The sequence below is a fragment of the Mus caroli genome, chromosome 2 (assembly GCF_900094665.2).
Source record: "Mus caroli chromosome 2, CAROLI_EIJ_v1.1, whole genome shotgun sequence".
Taxonomy (NCBI): Eukaryota; Metazoa; Chordata; class Mammalia; order Rodentia; family Muridae; genus Mus; species Mus caroli.
In genome coordinates, this window is record NC_034571.1 from 61228008 (window position 1) to 61250985 (window position 22978).

Consider the following 22978-nt stretch of genomic DNA (forward strand, 5'->3'; position numbering starts at 1 on the left):
TGAGAAAATGCCTTACAGCTGGATCTCATGGAGGCATTTCCCCAACTGAAACTCCTTCCTCTGTGATAACTCCAGCCTGTGTCAAGTTGACACAAAACCAGCCAGTACAAGGTCTGATTTCCATAACCCTCACAGCAGCTAACTGTCCTTAATTCCAGTTCCAAGGGATCCAATGGCCTCTTCTGGCCTCCTTTGCCACTGCACACAGGTTGTGCATAGACATACATGTAGATAAAACACCAACACATGCAATAATAAAATAATTTATAAATGAAGATTCAGCATCTTGGGGGGAGTGACATTGGGACCTTTTCATAATTTAGATACTGATTATGCTTCTCTGCTTTTGCATTATTTATGTGTAGCTTTTTCTATTTTTTAAATAGGCCTATAATTTATTATCACTTTTAGAACACTTACCAAAATTATAAAATTGTCTTTTCCCCTCTATCGTAAAAGATGCAAAATCTATTATCTGTTTTAGTTTCTTTTGGTTAATGGTGACTTTTGTCCCTTAGTGCATTCCATTAATTAAATCAAACAAAAAATTATTTCCAAAGGCTTTGTACATGGCTTTGTACCATCGCCCTAGAAAGAATTTATACTTTAAGGTTCTGTAAACATCTGTACATATTTTCTTCTAGTATTTTTATGGTTTATATTTTGACTTAATATTTGCAGTAGAACAAGAGCATGAAAACTAAATACCTGTGAGCCAGGGCATGAATGTGAGTATGTGTGTTGTATAGCACGGAAGTATCATTAATAATGGAATCTTTTATATACATATATATGAATTTTAAATGATAAAATGCATCACACTTTCCTCAAATAAATTTTACTAAAATTTAATGAATTAATTAAATACCCTCACTCAATCTCATTAGTTTTGTTCTTCTTTAGTTACAATACACTTTAAAACATCATCTATTGACTCGATCTACTATAGACTCCTCTTGCTCTACCACCTGAAATATCTTGCACAATTATAAGATATTCAGCCATACTAATCAAACTTTTACAATAAGGTTGGATTCCCAATTATAGGTTATTTCAAGAATGAGCACTTCCCTAGATAACACTGGGGCTCCCTCCTGCTCTACATTCTATTTTTATGTATTTCTATTTTACTTTGAATTTTCTTCCCTTTGGATTATAAAAATATATTACCCTATGAAAATTGAGTTTAGCTAGCTACCAAATTATTGTCTCAAATATTAAGCATGCCATCTATAAGTTAAATATGCTAATAACCATTTAAGAAATTAATTTTATTCAAATTCTTCTAATTGTTGACATTTTGACTTCACAATCAGTACTGTGCTTATCAAAATAATGAATGAATATTAATAATCAGAAATGAATGATTTGAGAGTGGACAATCAACACCTTCTGTAATTTTTAAAAGTAAGTTTTAAGGTTTGGGGAAGATTGTGAAAGAGGGTTTGAGAAGACAGTAGGAAGTAGAGAATCAGGGAATTCGCTGTGTGACTGTGTCTCCTAGTAACATCAGAATCTACAACTATAAAGTCTCAGTAACATGACTGGTATGTAAATTGGACACCAATAGAGATGCCAAAATGGAGGGGAGAGTCCCACAAGAAGAAAACTTTTTATCCTACCCTAAATTTATTCTCCAGGAAATATCAGGAGACTTGAACTCTGAAGTAATGTGAGCACCTAAAACACAAGGGGAAAGAAGTAAGTTATCTAAATGGCCATCTTAATTAGCACTTTGAATATTTTATTTTGAAATAATATTTAGATATTATGTTTCATTGCACAATGAACCTTAATTTTGTGACTAGGATTTCTTTAGTCACCATTTTTCCATTTACTTGTACCCCATGAATAGGAAGTTGATGGCTGGGGAACTTAACCTCTACAAGGAATGTGTGTGGGTAAATTCTAACCTGCAGGTTTTAGTTCTTAGTATAACATTACGCTGTTGCCTGCCCCCCACACCCTGCCAGCCCCAGGAAATTACTTCTAAATTACCTTAGTGAGAAAATAGTGACTTTATTAAGAATTAATGCAACCAAAGAAAGAGAGATTTTGATTTGTTTTCTTTTCTTTTCTTTTTTTTTCTTGGTTTTTCGAGACAGGGTTTCTCTGTATAGCCCTGGCTGTCCTGGCACTCACTTTGTAGATCAGGCTGGCCTCGAACTCAGAAATCTGCCTGCCTCTGCCTCCTGAGTGCTGGGATTAAAGGCGTGTGCTTTGTTTTCTTAAATTGAACCTAAGACTAGGCCCTTCTACATCAATTAACAATCAGGAAAATGCCCCATAGACCTGCCTATGCATTAGTCTGATCAAGGCTGTTTTTCAATAGATGTTCTCTCTTCAGTTGTATCTGGGCAACAACTAAGATTATTCATCACATATTTTATTACTGAAGATTCTAAGTGGTAGACATCTCTAGCTTTCTTGCCACTTAAGGAAACAAGAGAGTATTTATTTTGCATTAATTTGTTCAAGTGTTTATTGATGAAAGTATAACTGAAAGTCAATTCTCTGCAAAGCTTTTGCTTTAGGGCCCATGGAGATTATAACTATAATGAGACAGGACCTGTGCTTCACTAGTACTGATCAGAATCCTTAGTAGCTCAGATTAGAAAACAGAGTACCTAACTTTTAGCAAGTTAGACAAATAACAATGATTTCTTTTTGATGCTACATAGAAAAGGATCAAAACTGCTGAGCCAAAAAAAAAGAAAAAGTTGGAGAAATTATGATTCTAGATCTGAAGTCATATTACAGAGCCATAGTAGTAACAATATAGTGCTAGCACGAAAATAATCATGTAGACAAGGTAAACAAAACTGAGAAACCAAACCTGAAAATATATAAATCCAACCATCTAATAGTCTACAAAGACATACACTGAAGAAAAGACAGCATCTTCAGAAACAGTGCTGGGAGAACTGGGTGCCCACATAGAAAGGAGTAAAAGTAGACCTGCATCTATCATCTCTGCACATAAAGTAACTGAATTGGATCAAAGACCTAAATGTAAAACTTGAAACACTGAAACTGCTAGAAAAAAAATTATCAGAACCCAACATTATGTAGGCATATGAGGACTTTCTGAATAGAACTCCTTTGCCGAGGAATTGAGGCCAACGATTGATAAATGAGACATCATAAAACTGCAAAGCTTCTGCACAACTCAAGAAACAATCAATCAAAGGAAGATGAAGCCACTCAATGGGAAAGAATTTTTGCCAGTTATACATCTGATGGATGATTAATATAAACAATATACAAAGGCCTAAAAAAATCAAACACATATACATATTCACATACACACACACAAACCTGACTAATTAAAAAAAATGGACTTGCGATACAAACAGACACTCTCAAAAGAAATAAGAATGTCCAAGAAATATCTCAAAATATTCATTACTACTAGCAACTATAAAAATGCAAATCAATATTTTTTTTTCCTCTAAGAAACATTTCCTGAAATTTGTAAAGAGGTAGAGTAATTAGGATATCAATGTAATTAGGGTGCAAGTCAAGACTGGGGAGATGCAGTGGTATTTTCTTGGTTTATTGTTTAGAAGTATTGTCTTGGGGTATGGTCAACAACAGTTATAAAAATTATTCAGAATACACAAATCATCACTATACCCTCACACTGTTTTAGTGTCTGGAGTGTAAAAGTAAAGACACCCCAGTGCTCGTGTTTGTCACATGACCTTGTTCCTCCACAAACACAAAGAACTTTCAGGAATTCAACCCATTAATGATGAGAAGGGAATATGGAATATTTGCATTACAGTGAACCAAAATGGCAAAGGACAACTTTCCATGAGAATTAAAGGTTTCTTGAGCATACATTCTGATTTTGATTGAGTTAAAATGAGGCACATTCTTCCATTTCTCAAGTTTGTCCCTTTATGGTCACTGTAGTGTTGACTTACCTCACAGACCTCTAGGCATGGGTAATAATCTCCATCCAGACAAGCTGCTGAGTGTTATTTTTGGCTTTATTTTTTGACCAACTTAGAAACTGCCTCCTTCTTTCATGCCCTGTCCTGCCTGATTTTTATTTATAGTGTTTCTTATAATACAATTTTGGGGAATGGGGGTTCTTTATTACATTTCTCTCATAATTAACATCACATACTTATGTTTTGCCCAGTGTTGTCTATAGTGTCTGCAATAACGCCCAAATAGCTTTTCAACACAGACACTCTTAAGGAAGAGAGAGAGGGAGAGAGAGAGAGAGGGAGGGAGAGAGAGAGAGAGAGAGAGAGAGAGAGAGAGAGAGAGAGAGAGAGAGAGACTGAGACTATTTCAAACTCTAATTGCTGAGAACATATATGAGTCTTCTGAAAGCTAGCCTGAGGCGCCTGGGCATACCCTCTCTGGGCCTTGGAATCTCTGCCAGGGCCTCCCTCCCCACAAACCTCAGTGGCACCAGCACCAGACTGGATGCCAAATCTGTCCTGCACATTCTGGAGACTAGCCAAATGGTGTTTAATGATTGATCACTATCCCTAGGAGATTTCAGCTGCCTTTCTCCTCTCCATAGCTCATCTTTTCGGTATCTTTCGGCTAACATTTCACTTTTAGGAAAATATTTGTATCTCAGCATTTTTAATGTGCCAACTTTAGTACATATTAAAATATGTGCACTCAGTCATCCATAGACAGTCTAATGCTATGATCCTGTCTGGGGAGTACAATTGTGGCTAACATGGAGCAGAAAGTAGTATAATTTCCTGGGTGTAGAACAATCATTGGGTAGTAGAGCTAATTTCAAAATAAAATGTACAGAATAAGAGTTTGAATGGAATTACCTTGTTTCTTAGGGTTCCTATTCCTTCACAAACATCATGACCAAGAAGCAAGTTGTGGAGAAAAAGCTTTATTCAGCATACACTTCCACATTGCTGTTCATCACCAAAGGAAGTCAGGACTGGAATTCACACAGGTCAGGAAGCAGGAGCTGATACAGAGGCCATGGAGGAGGGCTGCGTACTGGATTGCTTCCCCTGGCTTGCTCAGCTTGCATTCTTATAGAACCCAGGACTGCCACCCCAGGGCTGAAACCACCCACAATTGATCACTAATTCAGAAAATGCCTTAGAGCTGTATTTCATGGACTCCTTAAGGGAGTATACTTTTTTGTGTGTGATAACTCCAGCTTGTGTCAACTTGACACACAAAACCAGCCAGTACACCTTGCTTGAGTAGATAATGTCCCTTCCAAAAGACATGGGTTATTAAATGAAAATCACCTCACCGGTCAAGGCAAAGGCTACCTCCATATGAGCTGTTGGCCAGCAGTGATCTAGAGGTCTCCTATTTGTCATTGTCCTTTATTGCTTTCCTTAATTTTATGGTGAGACTCTACTCTAACTTGCTTTCTGTTGCTCTAATAAACACCATGATCAAAAGAAATACAATGGAGAGTTTATTTCAGTTTGCAAATTACAATCATCATTGAATGAAGGCACAGTAGGAGCTCAAGGAAAAATGTAGAGGCAGGAACTGAAGAAGAGACCATGTAGAAGCACCCATTTCTGTCTTGCTTCCAGGTTCATGTCAGATGCCTTTCTTACATAGCCCAAGCCTAACAGCCTACAGTTGGTACTATCTTCAGTGAGCTAGGCCATCTTATGTCAAGTAAAATGTCCCATAGATGTGCTTTCAGATCAATCTGATCAAGACAATTCATTAACAGCTGTTTTAGGCCAAGTCTAGCTATCATTACCGTATTCCTGAAGACATAACACACCTTGACTACTTGATGTAAAGAAATCAACCTCAAAGCAATTAGGAAAGTTCCTTGTTTCTGGCTCGATTGTACAGTACAGGGAGATGCTATGTATGCTGCTGGGGAAAATGGCATCGCTAGTCATATTTGGCATTGGATCCATATACTAAAGTTCTAACCCGCCATGGAAGATGCACCTATTAGTACAATAGGAACACTACTGTTATGGAATCACTAATGGCTTTCTTGCTGGATCTGAAGCCTGCACCACTGGCCTAGTAATCCAATTAAAAGCTGGTGGTGGATGTCTTAGGTCTTTGGATTGACCTTGAGATTGTCATATTGTTAAATGGTTCTGCTGTTTAATCTTTCTAAATAATTATGATTATAACCATAGACTTGGGCTCTTCTCAACACTGGTCAGTGAAACTCTGTTTTGCAGTGGGGTAACAGTTTATAGGAAAAATGTGCAACTGGTCAGAGTAGTGAGAGTACGGAAGGGACTGATATCTGTTAAACCCTTACCTCCAAGGCTTAGGAGACATTGAAGAAGATGCTTAAGGAGGACGTACAAGTCAGAGGATGGGAAATACTACTGTGAAATGCTGTCTCCTGGATATGACATGTCTGATGAGGTCATGACCTCAAAACAGCTGTGGTCTCCTGCGCAGACTCTATAAAAGACCAAGCTGAATAAAACCCTAACATCAAAGACACAGTCTCTGGGCACCAACACTTATTGGGGAATTATTAACAGTGGAAAGTTGCTGAGGAGAAGAGAATTATTCTTTCCTGTACATATGGTATTAGTACATGTCCCATGATCCAGTTGATTGCCCCCATAAACCATGCACAAAGGGTGGCTCTAACTGGTACAGTAAATTCTCCCCATAAAGGAAAAAGAAAGACATGAAATTAGGAGGGGAGGGGGGATACATTAGAGGAGAGGTACAGGGAGTTGGGAGTTAGGTGTTAGATATCATTAGATATTGTGTTGTACACAAGCACGGAATTCTCAAAAGAAAAAAGTTGAAAGGAAATGTAACTCTATCTGGGAAAGCACGGGCCACAGCTTAAGTGCAGAGGCCAAAGCACAACTCATGTGGGACTCAGTCCTCTGCTTCCAACAACAGATCCTGGGGATGTAGTCCAGGCCTGCATCCCTGCTTTGTGGTAAGCAAAATTACTTCCTGAGCCATCTATCTGTCTGACCTATGACTAATTTTTCAGAAATTTACAACAAAATAATCTAACCATAGGTGGCAAGTTATTGTCAACTTATTCTTCTCATTCTTAGCATTTTTATTGAAATAAAAGCAGATCTTAAACTAAAAGTTGAGCATGTTGTATAACAAATATTTATCATTTATTTAACACACATGTGAGAAACAGTTACATATGTTACCCTAATGAGGGACACTTTCGGGAACAAAATGCATTCTTTGATTTTTTTTTAGATAAATTGAATATTACTTGTTATACAAAATAATATTTTAATGCATTTAAATTGGTAAATTTGGATCTGTGCATACACTAATAATAATACCATCAGTACATACAAGAGTTCCTTCTGTTCCTTTCATTTTTCATTCTTTTCTTTTTCTGGTATGAATGTAATATTTCAATATTTTTTGTAGTAGTAACTTACTGTGTCCCCCAATCTGTTCTTAGATGCAAAACCATAAGCCATACAGATCTTTCACTTGCTGAGAGTCACACCAAGATATTTTATATTATTTGTGACTATTGTGAAAGGTATTGTTTCCCTAATTTCTTTCTCAGCCTGTTTATGCTTTGAGTAGAGGAAGGCCACTGATTTGAGTTAATTTTATATTCAACCACTGGTTTAGTAGTTCTCTGGTGGAATTTTTGGGGTCACTTAAGTATACTATCACATCATCTGCAAATAGTGATATTTTGAGTTCTTCCTTTCCAATTTGTATCCCTTTGAGCTCCTTTTGTTGTCTAATTGCTCTGGCAAGGACTTTGAGTACTCTATTGAATAGGTAGGGAGTGGACAGCCTTATCTAGTCCCTGATTTTAGTGGGATTGCTTGAACTTTCTCTTCATTTAGTTTGGTGTTTGCTACTGGTTTGCTGTATATTGCTTTTACTATGTTTAGGTATGGGCCTTGAATTCCTGATCTTTCCAAGATTTTTATCATGAAGGGGTGTAGGATTTTGTCAAATGCTTTATCAGAATCTAATGAATAGTTTGGTTTTTTTTTTTTGAGTTTGTTTATATAGTGTATTACTTTGATGGATTTCCATATGTTGAACCATCCCTGCATCCCTGGGATGAAGCCTACTTGATCATGATGTATGATCGTTTTGATGTATTCTTGAATTCAGTTTGTGAGAATTTTATTGAGTATTTTTGCATCGATATTCATAAGGTAAATTAGTCTGTGGTTCTTTTTCTTTTTGGTGTGGTTTAGGAATCAGTGTAATTGTGGCTTCATAGAACAAATCGGGTAGTGTTCCTTCTGTTTCTATTTTATGGAATAGTTTGAAGAGTGCTGGAATTAGGTCCTCTTTGAAGGTCTGATAGAACTCTGCACTAAATTCATATGGTCCTGGGCTTTTTACAGTTGGAAAACTATTAATGACTGCTTCTATTTCTTTAGGAGTTATGGGAATGTTTAGATTGTTTATCTGATCCTGATTTAACTTTGGTACCTGGTATTCTGCCTCAGACTCTTAAACACCTGGGAATATATGTGTGCTCCAATATATTCTTTTAGAAGTATTTGTGGATATGTTTACTGTTCGTTTGTTTCAGAACTGTAGCTGGAACTTAAGGTTCACACATGTTATATAATAACTGGACCACCACACTCCCTTGTAGGTAACATATCTTCCATGGTTATCCATGGTGACAGAAATGAGAGGATTTGTTTCTTCTAGGCTAAATGTACTCATTTTGGAAGCGTATGCCAAATTTTCTTTATGGATTCATCTTAATGACTTGTCCAGCACTTAGCTATCTAAGTAATATTCATGAACATAGAAAGTTGTCTCAAAAACATTTAGACAGTTTTAGTTAATGGAATATAAATATTTATAATGCTGCAAGTTATAATACTCTAATGTAGCCTAAATCACAATAGTTTTTCTTATAGTCAATTATCCATGTCAATTAGTGTCTCTTTAATATTAGTCTTTCAAGATTACGCCTTCAGAGATTTAAAAATACCTTTAGAAATTTAATTCATTTAATAAAAATAAATGAAAATTGTGTTTGCAAATTTTTCATTTAACTTTTTATTTTTATTTTTTATTAGATATTTTTCATTTACATTTCAAATACTATCCCCTTTCCTAGTTTCCTCTTCAAAAATCCCCTATACCCTCCCCCTGCCCTGCCCTGCTCCCCAACCCACCCACTCCCATTTCCTGGCCCTGGCATTCCCCTGTACTGGAGCATATAATTTTCACAAGACCGAGAGCCTCTCCTCCCATTGATGGCCAACTAGGCCATTATTAGTAGAGTTCAAGCCAGTCTTAACCCTATAGAAAGAACTTGTCTCAAAAATAACATAGGGTGTGACTCCTGAATTCTGTGATATAGCTTAACCTGTCAAGTGTTTGTGGACTTATGCCTTGTCCACTAGAGTGTCAAAACCATTTCAAGTATGCAGTGGATCTTTTCAAATTTCAACCTAAGTTTCAACTTTAAGTCAAATGTGCTGCTCAAGTGTAAGATGATCATTAAGCACTTTTTATCTTCCACATTTTCCTTTTTCTTTAACATTGCAATTATGTGGTTTGATCTATTTAGTTGCAAATATAGACTTATTTAGCCTCATTATGTATTTAAAAGCTTTTCTATAATCAATTTAACTATCAGATAGTTCTATGTTTCTGTTTAACAAGTCCATATATATATGCATTTCCATTATATGTACATATATGGTATATGTTATATACTTATACATACATACATATTGAGAGTTTATGTGCTTCTGTGTGTGCATTTTTGTGTGTATATGTCCATATGTATAAATATGTGTGTGTGTGTGTGTGTGTGTGTGTGAATGTGTTTGTGTGTGCACCTGTGCATGTAAAGACTAGAATAAAACCTTGGGTGCTGTTTATCTGGTGCTTTATAAAAGATTGTTGGTTTGTTTGTTTTGAGTGAAGTCTTTCACTGGATTGGAACTCATCATCTGGGACAGACTGGATTTTCAATAGGTCCTAAGAGCCTCATGTTTCTGATGCTGGTATTGAAAGTACAGACCACCACCGCCAGCTTACTTCAGATGGATTCCAGGGCCTGAACTCAGATCCTCATGTTGGAAATCAACACTTTATCAACTAAACCACATTTCTAGCCTCACACATATGTTTTAACCTTAAAAATATTCACATCATATAACTGAACTGTGAGAAACCTGAATAATTTCTACATCTTATTGTCCTTACCTAAAGAGTGACTGTGACCATTTGAAGAGGATAGCTGCAAATCTCTGATATTCTGCTTATTATAAATGTGATCTCCATATGTAAGACTAACACAGTTATTATCAGCAATATCATCAACGTATAAGTGTTGTCACCCATGTCCACACTAACAGCAAAGTTCATATTTTCTATTTGTTCCCTATATCTTTATAGTAAAGTTAGCCAAGTTTCTGCAATGTATGGTCCACCACTCTCTTACTAAAGAGGAATTGTGGGTTTCTGAAGAAAATGATGGATAAAATCAATTTGCTCAGCCGCTGATGATATTTAATGATTACGTTAAAAGGTTCTGATTTTTTTAGTATGTCATATGATTGGAGATTGTGACAAATACTCATATCCATGCTCAGAAGCCGTCTCTGCTTCTTTGAAAGTTCACAATTATATTTCAGACAGAAAAATGTTGGAGTAAGTTTGACTGGCATTTATAGGTGAGAAATTTCCAGATATATACTTTCAGAAATTTCCCTTAATAGTGTTATAGGTAGTGAGATGGCTCAGAAGATATATGTAGTTGCCATGCAAGCCTGGTGATTTTGGTTCAGTCTGGGCCACCCATGGTGAAAAATTGGTTCCAAAATTTCTTCTATCACTTCCACATATATACAATGATACACACATAGCTACACTCACATATATACACCATGCACGTAGACAAACACAAATACATAAAATATTTCTTTTTTATCTAAAAAGTAGTTATAAGATTTTGGAAGTTGACTCCATCTATAAAATGCTCGCTGTGTAAACATGAGGACATGAGTTTAGACTCTCTGTAGCCATGTAAAAGCCAGGAATGGTGGCAAAGTCTATAGCCTCAGCATAAGGTGGACAGAGGCAAGCAGATCTCAGAGTTCACTGACAAGCCAGCACACCCGAGACAATGAACTCTGGGTTCAGGGAGAGAAACTGGTGCAAATAAATAATTAAATAAACTAAGGTAGAGAGTGATGAAAGGAAACACCAAAAGTGTTCCTCTGGGTTACACATACATGTGAACACATATTCTATACATGTACACTGACAAGCATATACAGTATGCACACACACACACACACACCACAGACCTGTGATTCCATAGGAGGTAGAAGCAGGGTGATTGTGACACAAAGTCCATTCTGGGCTACACAGTGAGACCTATTGCAACAAACAATAGCAATATCAACAAATAGCTATTGATTACAAAATGTGCTAGTAGAACCCCCAATAGATCATCTCCATCACTGAGCACTCTCCTTTAATGTGTAATTAAGAGAGTGGATGCTCTAAAGCTGTACAGAAATGAGGAGGGATATTTATTAAGTTCTTTGTTTTCAATATTTGTCTATCTTTTCCTACTTAATTTTTAGATATCTTGTGCAAAATGTTTAGCAGTGATCTATACCCAAATATGTAGTTAACTGAGTGTCAAAAGTGTCAAAAATGAAATGATATTGATGAAATGATGTGATAAAATAAGTAGAAAAGTCATTGCCTTTTAAAATGATGATGAAATGTCTCATCAATAATCATTGCAATCTATTTAAAAATAAGACTATGAACATAAACTTTATCTGTATTATGATTTATATTTAAAATATAACCACAATACACTCTTATTATTACATACTAGTTTACCAAATGCATATTCATCATTATTGAATACCTATTTCTATACTTTAGCTAAATAAATAATATCTATCTATATCTATGTCATCTATCTCTATCTCTCTCTCTATCTCTATCTGTGATGGTATGTATATTCTTGGGCCAGGGAGTAGCACCATTTGGAGGTGTGACCTGATTGGAGTAGGTGTGCCTCTGTGGATGTGGGCTTAAGATCCTCACCCTAGTTGCCTAGGAGTCAGTCTTCCACTAGCAGCCTTTGGATGAAGACATAGAACTCTCAGCTCCTCCTGCACCATGCCTGGATGCTGCCATGCTCCCACCTTGATGATAATGGACTGAACCTCTGAACCTGTAAGCCAGCCTCAATTAAATGTTGTTTTTATAAGACTTGCCTTGGTCATGGTGTCTGTTCACAGCAGCAAAACTCTAACTAAGACTATATCTATATCTATATCTATATCTATATCTATATCTATATCTATATCTACATCTACATCTACATCTACATCTACATCTACATCTACATCCACATCTACATCTACATATTTATTTAAGTAGTTGTGTAGAAGTCATTAAAAGTATTCAATAGACTGAGAGGGAACCTGATTTTAAGACATTAAATTTAACTTAAATCACATAGCAAGTAACAGAAAAATCTAGGATGGAAAGTTGAGTCACTACAGTAAGCACAATGCACTTTATAGGAAGTTAGCATCTTATAAAAACTATTTACAACAATTCTGGAATAGAATATGGATTTTCAGAGGCACCTTGAATAGGCATCTTTTTATGTTTATTTTCGATATTCTGTCAAATGATATGAAGGGGTCATTTGGACTTTGATTCCAATTGATCCTTAAAGAAGCCACTTCCCTTCTCCTTATATGAATTACTGGGAGCCGAGGACTTTGTATAGATTTGCAAGGATTAGGTAGGTAGGTGTCTTAACAATGTTCCCTTTCCCCATCAGCCAGCAAGAGCAGGAGCATCTTGAATTCAAGGCCAGTTGGGGTTTCATAGGAATACCCTGTCATTAAAAGATGTATTATGTAGCCAGAAACCGAAAACAAGCTAGATGTCCCTCAACTGAAGAATGAATACAGGTGAAGAATGCAAATGGTACATTTACACAATGGAGTATTATTTAGCTGTTTAAAATATCATAAAATTTGCAGGCAAATGTATGGAACTAGAAAAAGGAAATCATCCCAAATGAGGTAACTCAGGCACAGAAAAACAAACATAGTATAAGTGGATATTAGCTGTAAGGTAAAAGATTACCATGCTACAGTCTATAGTTCCAGAGGCTAAAAAACAAAGAGGATGCTTGGCTCTCCCTGGAAAGGGGTAATAGAATAGATTGTGAAAATGGACTGGGGCAAGAGGGAACAGGAATGAGAGGGATCAAGTGTGGGGGTGAAGGAGAGAGCACTAGGAGATTTGGGGGGTCTTTTGGGGCAAAATTGAAACCAGATGTCTAGGAAGTTAACCGTAACTAAGACTCCTAGTAATGGGGGATACTAAGTCTGAACTGGTCATGTACTGTAATCAGGGAAGGCCTCTAATGGAGGAATTAGGCATCAACCCAGCTTTGAAACTTTCAACTTACAACCTCCTGCCTGCAAAATGTGCTAGAGTCTTTACTCTGGGTGCCATGAAACCTGTAGGAGTTGGTGACCAAAGACTGGTCCAACTTGAGATCCATGCCATGAAAGAGAACCTATGTCTGACACTGCCTGAAGGGCCAGAAACCAGAGGCTGGATAGCCTAGAGACCTAGAACCAAACAGGACCAAAAACCAATCAACCAAACAAATAAAAAAACAATGAAATGATATAGCATAATCGTTATCAGAGAGGATCTGCCCACAACTGATGGAAGCAGATTCAGAGACCCACAGTCAAACATTAATTAAGTGGTGCTCAGGAATAATGTGGAAGATGGGGGAGGAAGAATAATTGGAGCGAAAGGGGTCAAGGACATCACAAGAAAAACTAAACAGGGGCTCACTGGGACTGATGTGACAATCATGGAGCCTGCAGTGTCTGACATAGGCCCTCTGTAGATATGCTATGGTTGTGTAGCTTGTTCTTGTGGGATTTGTACCAGTGGAGTAGAGGCTGTCTCTCACTTCTGCCTGCTCATAGGACACTTTTCCTCCTATCAGGCTGCCTAGTTTAGCCTTAATATGAGGGGATATTCCTTGTCTTATTGTAACTTGATATGCTATATTTGGTTGATATCTTTGGGAGGCCTGCCATTCTCTGAAGGGAAATAAAGAAGTGAGTCTGGGGGAAAGGGGAGCAGGGGGATGAACTGGGAGGGGAGGAGAGAGGGCAAACTGGGGTAGAGATATAATATATAAGAGAAGAATGAAAAACGGGAATAAATTAGGTTTTTTTTTAACCTTTCTTTTACTGCTATTAGGTACAACATACCATAAGTAATCACAGATATGTTTTCACAAATTGATAAAAACAACAAAAAACTATATATTATGTTGAGTGAAATACAAATTCTTTACTTTGCAATACTTTATTCCATAGAAGGATTATGTATAGAAACTAGATCCATTCTATTTATCTAGAAGGAATGTTAATTTAATATTATCAGTGAAAGTAAAAGCATAATTTGTCAACAAAACATGTTTCTTTTATTTATAACGTATTTATGTTTATGTTTAATATATTATCTTAATCGCATGATCTTGAGAAAGTACTATCTAATAGACTTGAAAGGATAATTACTTAATAGAATTTAAATCAATGCATGAAATACGATAAACACTTTATCTGATTTACTTGTTGATATTTAATTGAATATGTACATTTAATTCATAATTTTGACTTTCCAAAATACTGACCTTCAAACACACTATGTTTTATCCCAACTACTTTGGGTTTAAAAATGTATACTTCATGAGCAATTAGCAAGATTGTTAGGAACTACATCCCTTGAAATTATCCCAATTTTTAAAAAGACTACTGGGTAGTCACTAATTTAGCATGTGATACACACAAAATTCCATTAAAAAATTTCAGTGTAAGTGTCCTTGTACTTTTATCTTAATGTATCTGCCTGACATTATTCATGTACCTTTAAAAATTCATTTTCTTTTTGTTTGTATTATTTGAATGGGAAGTGTAGTAAGTAGCGGCATACATGACCAATGTTTACCAAAAGAAATGTAGGACACAGGATAAAAAAAAGGAAAAGAACTAAACAAGGCATTTTTTTTTTTTACGGCAGAGTACAGTGGTAGAAAATGCACCTATTTCCTCTAAATATATAGATGAGAAAGCATAGGTACTTTTGAGCTGTATTGTATTTTTCAATAAACAAATCAGAAAGGTTTGTTTACAAAGTCCAAGTAGTTATTTCAATGAAATTTGTGAACAATCACATTGCTCTTAGCAATTGACATACAAAATAACTATTCCTGAAATCACAATCATAGGATATTTTTTAAGAACAATATATGGTAATTTTGTCTTCGTTATTTTGCTTTTAAAAATCCAAGAAGTTCTCTCACCTATGTTAAATAAGCAATGACAGTGTGTAATTATTATTTTAAATAAAGGACCAAAAAGAACCATATTCTCAGTGGGGCTCAAAAGACAGAAAGAACTCAGCTCTATACATTGTGTGGATCCACATTGATCTGTGAGACTCTTTTCTGGCACCACTCAAGGTCTTCCCTTCCCTTCCCTCTTTATTATGGTCTGGCATTTATCCTTTCTACCCACAAGGGTTACAACCATCCAAATTTCATTACTTTTTTTAGCTGCCAAGAGATGATGGCTTTTTTTGTTGCTGAAGGCCATTTCCTTCCAGTAATGCAACGAGGAAAGGGTAAATAAGATCTTCAATGAAGAAATTCCATTTTGTAGAATAGCAACACAACAAAATTGATTTCTGAGAGCCCATAAAAGTATTTGATACATATTTTGAAGCTCTGTTGTAAATATTCATATACACTATTTATAATGTTTTATAAAGTCCATTTGCCATGTCAAGTGCTGATCTGACTGTATTTTTTTCTGGAAATGCTACACATTCCTATGACTAAGCTAGCTCATCTGTGAGATAGAAACAGAAGACCATCTTCAGTTAGTGTACAGATCCACTCTCACCCTTTACTGTGATAATGTGTGTCCTTAATAACAAATTTCACAATATACCTGGTGACAATTCATGGAACAAATATCTTCTTTTAATATAAAATGTTGGAGAAATTTTAACACAGAAGGATATAATTCAAACCAAATGACCACTTACTACACACACACACACACACACACACACACACACACACACACACACACACCAAACATGCCACTCAATGAAAATCTAACTAAATTCACAACAAAATATTAACAACAAAATTATTTGTTTGCTTATTTTTAAATTTACACACACACACACACACACAAACACATATATGCATTTTGCCTAAATGTATGCATGTACACTATGTGCTTGGGGTACCCTCAGAGACCAGAACATGGCATCATATCCCCTATAACTGGGGTTATTGAAAACTGTGAACCTCCATGTGGGTGCTAGAACTGAACTTGGGTCCTGTTCAGCCAGTGGCCTTAACCACTAAGCCATTACTTCAGCCCTTCTTTACTTCTTCCTCCTCCCCTCCCTCCCTCCCTCCCTCCCTCCCTNCCTNCCTCCCTTCCTTCCTTCCTTCCTTCCTTCCTTCCTTCCTTCCTTCCTTTCACTTTTTACAGTCTAGTTCTTAACCCCCTCCTGGTCGACCCTCCCACAGTCCCTTATCCCAATTCCTCCTCCCCTCTGTCTCCAAGAGAATGTCCTCCCTTCCCTCACCAGGTTTCCCCACTCCCTGGGGCCTGAAGTCTCTCTTGAAGGGTTAGGCTCTTCTTCTTCCACTGAGGCCAGACCCACACTCCTCTGATGTATATGCGTTGGGGGCCTCACATCAGTTGTGTATGCTGCCTGGTTGGTGGCTCAGTGTCTGAGAGATCTCAGGGGTCCAGGTTAGTTGAGACTGCTGGTCTTGTGTGGTCATAGATCTTACTACTGACCTTCTCCTCAGCTGCTCCCAGGCTTTCCCTAATTCAACTACAGGGGTCCCTGACTTCAGTCCAATAGTTGGGTATAAGTTTCTTCATCTGTCTCAGTCAGCTACCTGTTGGGCCTCTTGGACAACAGCCATGCTAGGCACCTGTCTGTAAGCATACTATAGCATCAGTAATAGTGTCAGGCCTTGGAACCTCCCCTTGAGATGGATCCAAAGTTGAGCTGGTCACTGGACAGCCTTTCCCTAAGTCTCTTCTCCATTTCTATTTCTGTAGTTATTTTAGACAGGAACAATTCTGGGTCAGAACTTTTGGCTCTGAGATGGCAACCCCATCCCTCCACTCAATGTCCTATCTTTCTACTGGAGGTGGACTCTATAAGATTTCCCTCTCCCCACTGATGGGCATTTCATCTAAGGTCCCTCCCTTTAAGTCCCTCATAAAATTGAAAGGCTTCTGTAAAGTAAAGGACAAATCAATAGGACAAATTGGCAAACTACAGATGGGGAAAATCTACTAACCCCACATCCAATAGAGGGCAAATATCCAAAATATATAAAGAACTCAAGAACCTAACCTCCAAAGAACCAAACAACCCCATCAAAAAAAAATGGGGTATAGAGCTAAACAGAGAAATCATAACAGAAGAATCTCAAATGGCTGAGAAGCACTTAAAGAAGTGTTCAAAGTCCTTAGTTATAAGGAAAATGTAAAACAAAATGACCCCAAGATCCCACCTTATACCAATCAGAATGACTAAGATAAAACTCAGGTGACAGCACATGTTGGCAAGGATGTAGAGAAAGAAGACCACTCTTTCTATTACTGGTGGGATTGCAAATTGGTCCCACCACTCTGGAAATTAATCTGGAGGTTCCTCAGAAAATTGGAAATAGACTTACCTGAAGATCCAGCTATACCACTCTTGGGCATATACCCAAAAGATGACCCACCATAACATAGGGGCATGTGCTCCTCTATGTTCATAGTGGCCTTATCTGTGATAGTCAGAAGCTGGAAAAAAATCAAGATGTCCTCAACAGAGGCATGGATACAGAAAATGTGATTCATTTACGCAATGGAATATTATTCAGCCATTACAAATGAGGATATCATGAGTTTTTCAGGCAAATAGATGGACCTAGAAAATATCATCCTGAGTGAGATAACTCAGACCCAAAAGGGCATGGCGGTATGTACTCATTAATAAGTGGATATTAGACGAAAATGTACAGAATACCTAGGATACAATTCACAGAACTCAAGAAGATTAACAAGCAGAAGGGCCCAAGTGAGGATGCTTCATTCACATTTGGGAGGAGAAGAAATCAATCAAGGAAGACAGAGGGAGGGGGAGACCAGGGTGCCAGAAGGGAGGAAGAAAGGGGAACATGATCAGGTAAGGGGACGGAGACAGGCTTGTAAAGTGGAGGAGATAGAGAGGCATATTTTATATTAAAAATATTGGGGTATGGATACAATCCTTTATCACTCTATCATTATTCAGTGTCAGTGTTGAAATCCTTTTCTTGATCCCAATATTGGTGATGCAGTTTCATGACCCCTTCCCCTTCTCTGACCTCCCTATATAAAGTACTTCACATTTGTAGGATAACTTCCTCAAGTACCTGGAGCAAACTCGAAGATCATATGGAACCTCAGAATCATCTTAGCAGATTACCATGCCTCAAGTTCACTCATGTCTCTGTACTTATTAAAACTGGTGTTTTGATATCTTAAACAACGGTTTCAGTGAATCTCAAATCCTTGAAGACTTATGTAATAATGTCATTATCTTTGATTAGTTTCCACTCATAGAGAAATCACATTTGTCCATTTATTCCAAATTTTCTTTAATATTTAATCCATTTATTGCCAAGTCCTTCCTAAGTATACATTATAATCTATCTTTGAACATATTACTACATGCACTGATGGAAAATGGGATTGTATTTTAGGATATTTAAATTTTATCTCTTCAGAAATCATACCACAAAGTTATAAACTCCCAGCATATTTGATTACTTACAGTATTGAAATATACATTTCTATTGTTGATGAATGCTATAGTGAAATAGTTAATATATTCATGCACCATTATTTATATAAAAATATGCAAATCCTCTACTGTTCATTTCAGCTCTATTCTAGAATCTGAGTCGGTAGTAGAGATGTTTTCATTTTGATTTTGCCAATCTTCAAAATAGCAGAGGAGCATAACAAAAACTATAAGATGACAAAGAAAGTTATAAGATCAAGAATAAAGAGAATAAAAAACTAAACCTGTTTTGACAGGGTATCAACAATGATCTGCTGGATACAGAGATCTCTTAGTTGAGATATAAAGTTTGAGAAGTAGCTTGACAGACAAACACACACACACACACACACACACACACACACACACACACACACACACGACAACAGGCAACAGAAACAAGAAACAGTATTTGAGATATCCCTTGGCTGTGATATTGCTTCCAGTGTTCCAGGCACACTAACATACCAGTTTGGTAGGAACACACACACACACACACACACACACACACACACACACACACAGAGAAAGAGAGAGAGGAGGGAAGAGAGAAAGAAAGGAAGAGAGAGAGTGGGAGAGGAAGGGAGAGAGGCAGACAGACATGAGATCAGAGGGAGCAAGGGAAAGGGGGAGGAAAGAAGGGAAGTTGGGTTTTGAAGAGGATAGAAAGAAGAGACAGATCAGAGAAGTTGAAAGAGTAAAGAGCATGCTAGAGGAGCTTGCTATTGCTACTTCTCAGTCTTGCTGTTGCCACGTTTAATGAAAAAGAAATGCAGCAATGAAACAGTGAGTGTTTTAAACAGTAGACATGATGATACCGCTTCTAGTGGAGAGTAAATTACAGAAAAGCAACTCACTGAAGTGGGAGAGAAGTATCTGAAGGGTTATTGCAAAGGAGGCTGACCTGAATCAACTTGGTGGCTGTGTAATAGAAATTCTGGTGGATGAGATGCATTTGGGAGAGAAGACTGGAAGATCTCTCTAGAGGTGGGCAGAAGGACATGAGGTCATGAGGGGAGCGCAAAGAATCAACGATGTGAATCACACATTCTGATTATAAACATTGGGGGAAACATTAGAAATCTCTTAGGCAAAAGCAAATATTAGCATGGGGGCATCTGCACGGGTCCATTTACACTAATAAGCTTGAGCTCCTTTATAAGAGTCATGATAAATTTTAGAAAAAAATACCACACAGATGCAGATCCTTCTCACACTTTGCCACCATGTGCAAACATTCAGCGCTTTTATTGTCGATGCAAATGCACCAAATGATTTTCCCTTGCCGTGGACAAAGAGAGTTGAGAATATTAAATAATGTGAATAAACGGCACTGGTGCCTTCTCTTAATTTCTTTGCAGTCAAAATCACCCCAGCAACAAGTAGCAAAAAAAAAAAAAAAAAAAAAAAAAAAAAAAAAAAAAAAAAAAAAAAAAACCAAACCACAGAAGCATTACAGTTGGAGGGCTCCCATGATTACCTGCGGCTCCCCTGGGGTGGGGGTGGGGGGCGGGGGGAGCAAGAGGCGCTGGATGCTTTTGGCAGACATCCAAACCTGACTCAGCTCTCTCCTTAGCAGCATCAGGTACACTGAAAGCCTAGTTCTGCATCACAGAACTCCAGGCACACTTTATGCACACCCAAGCTTCTGTGAAGTGTGTCACTGTGTACCGAGCACATAATAGTTTACTTCTAAAAGTGAACCCTCCTTTAAACAACTGTAGTTGCTTTTAAAAAGTTACCGTAAACAAAATTGGCATCAGTGGTCTAAACAGTTCGTCTATGTTCCATTACATCAAACGCCATATTTTGCTTGACATCTTGTAGTGAATGAGTTAGTCTAACAATCATGGTAATATGATACGTAGAAATCAGGTAAAAGTAGCTTTTAAATGAAAGAAATTCCATTTATTTTAAATTGTAAGAATGAAAACTCCAACTTAAATACGTGAAAATGGCAAAAACAGAAAGAGAGGATGTCTCTTTCTCCTGTGTACAGGGAACGGAGCTAGGAAAAAAAAAATGTTTCTAGGCAGAAAGGACCCTGCCCCCAACAGCGACTCACAGTCGGCAACCAAAAATCCCATCATTTGTGTAAAAGCATATATTAATTTGGTCTTTATCTTTTCTAAGCTTTCTTTGAGGGAAAAAAATGCCCCAATTTTGGTTCCGGCAAAATTGCTGTTGGATTAAGGTAATTTACTGTGGACTCTAAAACTTAAAAAAAAAAAAAGAAAAAGAAAAAGAAAAGAAAGCCTTGTAAAACTTTTTGCTATGATTTTAAAAACTGGCTTTAGTTTATTTGGTTGGTTGGTTGATTGATTAATCTTGTTTGGAACACACACACACACACACACAAACGCAAAGAAAAAAAATTCACCCCTAGATAGTTCATGATGTGCTATATACCAAATTAAAATGAACTAAAACTTTTAAGTTTCACTATAAAGTTCTCATTGGCCTGAAAAACAAACAAACAAATAAACTGTTAAGAAAGGGGCTGGTCCTTTATTTGCCTGTTAATGCTTCTCTGGGGTGTGTAGATTTTCTGATCTTTCCTAGGTAAGTCAGCAATGCTGGTTTTGCGTGTTTATCTTTGCAGACACCCGCTCTAAAGCACATGCCTTTTTATTAGCTAGTCAAGAAGCATAAGCTGGCCCTGGTCCTGAGACCCATGTAACAACTCCGCTGGAGTAGACGGAAAAGAAATAACAGACTATTAAGCATCTCTACCTTCGTGTATATTGTAGAACCCATAGAAGCCGCAAGTGTGTGTTTTTTTTTTTTTTAAATTCGGGGGGGGGGGTTGGGAGCGTAGCTTTCCGGTTGAAATAGTTGGATTTCATTCTCTGCTGACATCCCCCCCCCCGCCCCCAATCCCCACCTCTTTCAACCCCTTTGAATTCCTGGTGGCGCAATACTTGGTGGCTAAAACGGACACAGGTGGGTGTGGCAGTTGAAGGGAGCAAAGGGACCTTAGGTCCTCTTTCTTCCACACTCGCGGGAGTAGCAAGAGGTTGAAAAAAAAAAAAAAAAGGCTTTCACTGACCTGGCCCCACGGATCATGCCCACCGGGTGCGTGCACCTGCGGAATCTGATCCAAGGGAAGTCTTCCTCTCTTCCCACGCTTCTTTCTTGCCTCTGCTTCTTTCTTTGAAATCCTGTTGCTCAGAGTGCCTGCTACTAGGAGTCCGGGATACCCAGGCTAGACCAGACCAACCTGCACAGTGGGCAGGATTGAAAAGGCTAGAGTCGCAACTGGAGCGCAGGCTAGGCCTGCACCGAGTCTGTTTCCAGTCTGCTCAGGATGAAGCGACCCCGCCCTCGGCTGCCAACCGCGTCGCTAGGCCTCCTCGATGCTCCCTGAGCTCTCGGGTCCCCACCCCTAGCTCCCTCCTCCCAGCCCGGTAGACGGTGCAGGGCGGAGACCTGGCGATTGGGCGTGGTGATGCTAGGGATGCGGCAGCCTCTACACTCTGTGCTAGAAGAAGGGACAGGAGGTGGGTCGCACAGCCTCTCACCCGCGGCCACCTCGCTGGGTGGGGTGTGTGCGAGTGTGCACCAGTGTGGCCGGCAGCTAAAAAGGCCCTTCCATCACCTCGCCCCACCTCCCTGTAGCTCCTTCCTTCCCTCCAGTTCAGTGCAATCTGCTAATGTTTCCGAGAAGCCACTTTATGTGGCTTGAAGGCTGAGTCGGAGAAAAACTCCAAGGCAGAGAATAATGACGAAGGGTTGGAGCTTGAGGAGAATGTACAAAGCATTGTCCTCCAGGTGCCTCCCTGCCTGCAGGGCACTGTTCCCTCCTTTGGGGTTTGCCCTTCCTTGGTGGAGCTGGGTAGTGATGCTCGGAACCGATTTTTAGGCTGTGTCCTTTTCCTACATGTGTGTGTGTGTGTGTGTGTGTGTGTGTGTGTGTGTGTGCAGTAGGCAAAGAATGCATATTTCTTTTTGAAGTTTGACTCGGCTGTAGAGGCTGGTCTAGGTGGAAAGACTTCGTTAAGATTTTCCTAGATGTACTAACTAGAACCCGGAGCTCTTGTCTCTAGCTGCATATGTATCGAAAGATGGCCTAGTCAGCCATCAATGGAAA

The 22978-nt window shown here is 38.2% G+C and overlaps 1 protein-coding gene across 2 annotated transcripts in view; it reads right to left on the bottom strand.

Moving 5' to 3' along the window:
• The window catches only part of Scn9a (sodium voltage-gated channel alpha subunit 9), a 152273-nt gene extending 130098 nt beyond the window's left edge, over positions 1–22175 (bottom strand). For both annotated transcript variants that reach the window (XM_021180644.2, XM_021180636.2), the window contains exon 1: positions 21938–22175. The gene's annotated coding sequence lies outside the window, so the exon portion shown is untranslated. The remainder of the gene's footprint in view (positions 1–21937) is intronic.
• Positions 22176–22978: the final 803 nt, after the last annotated feature.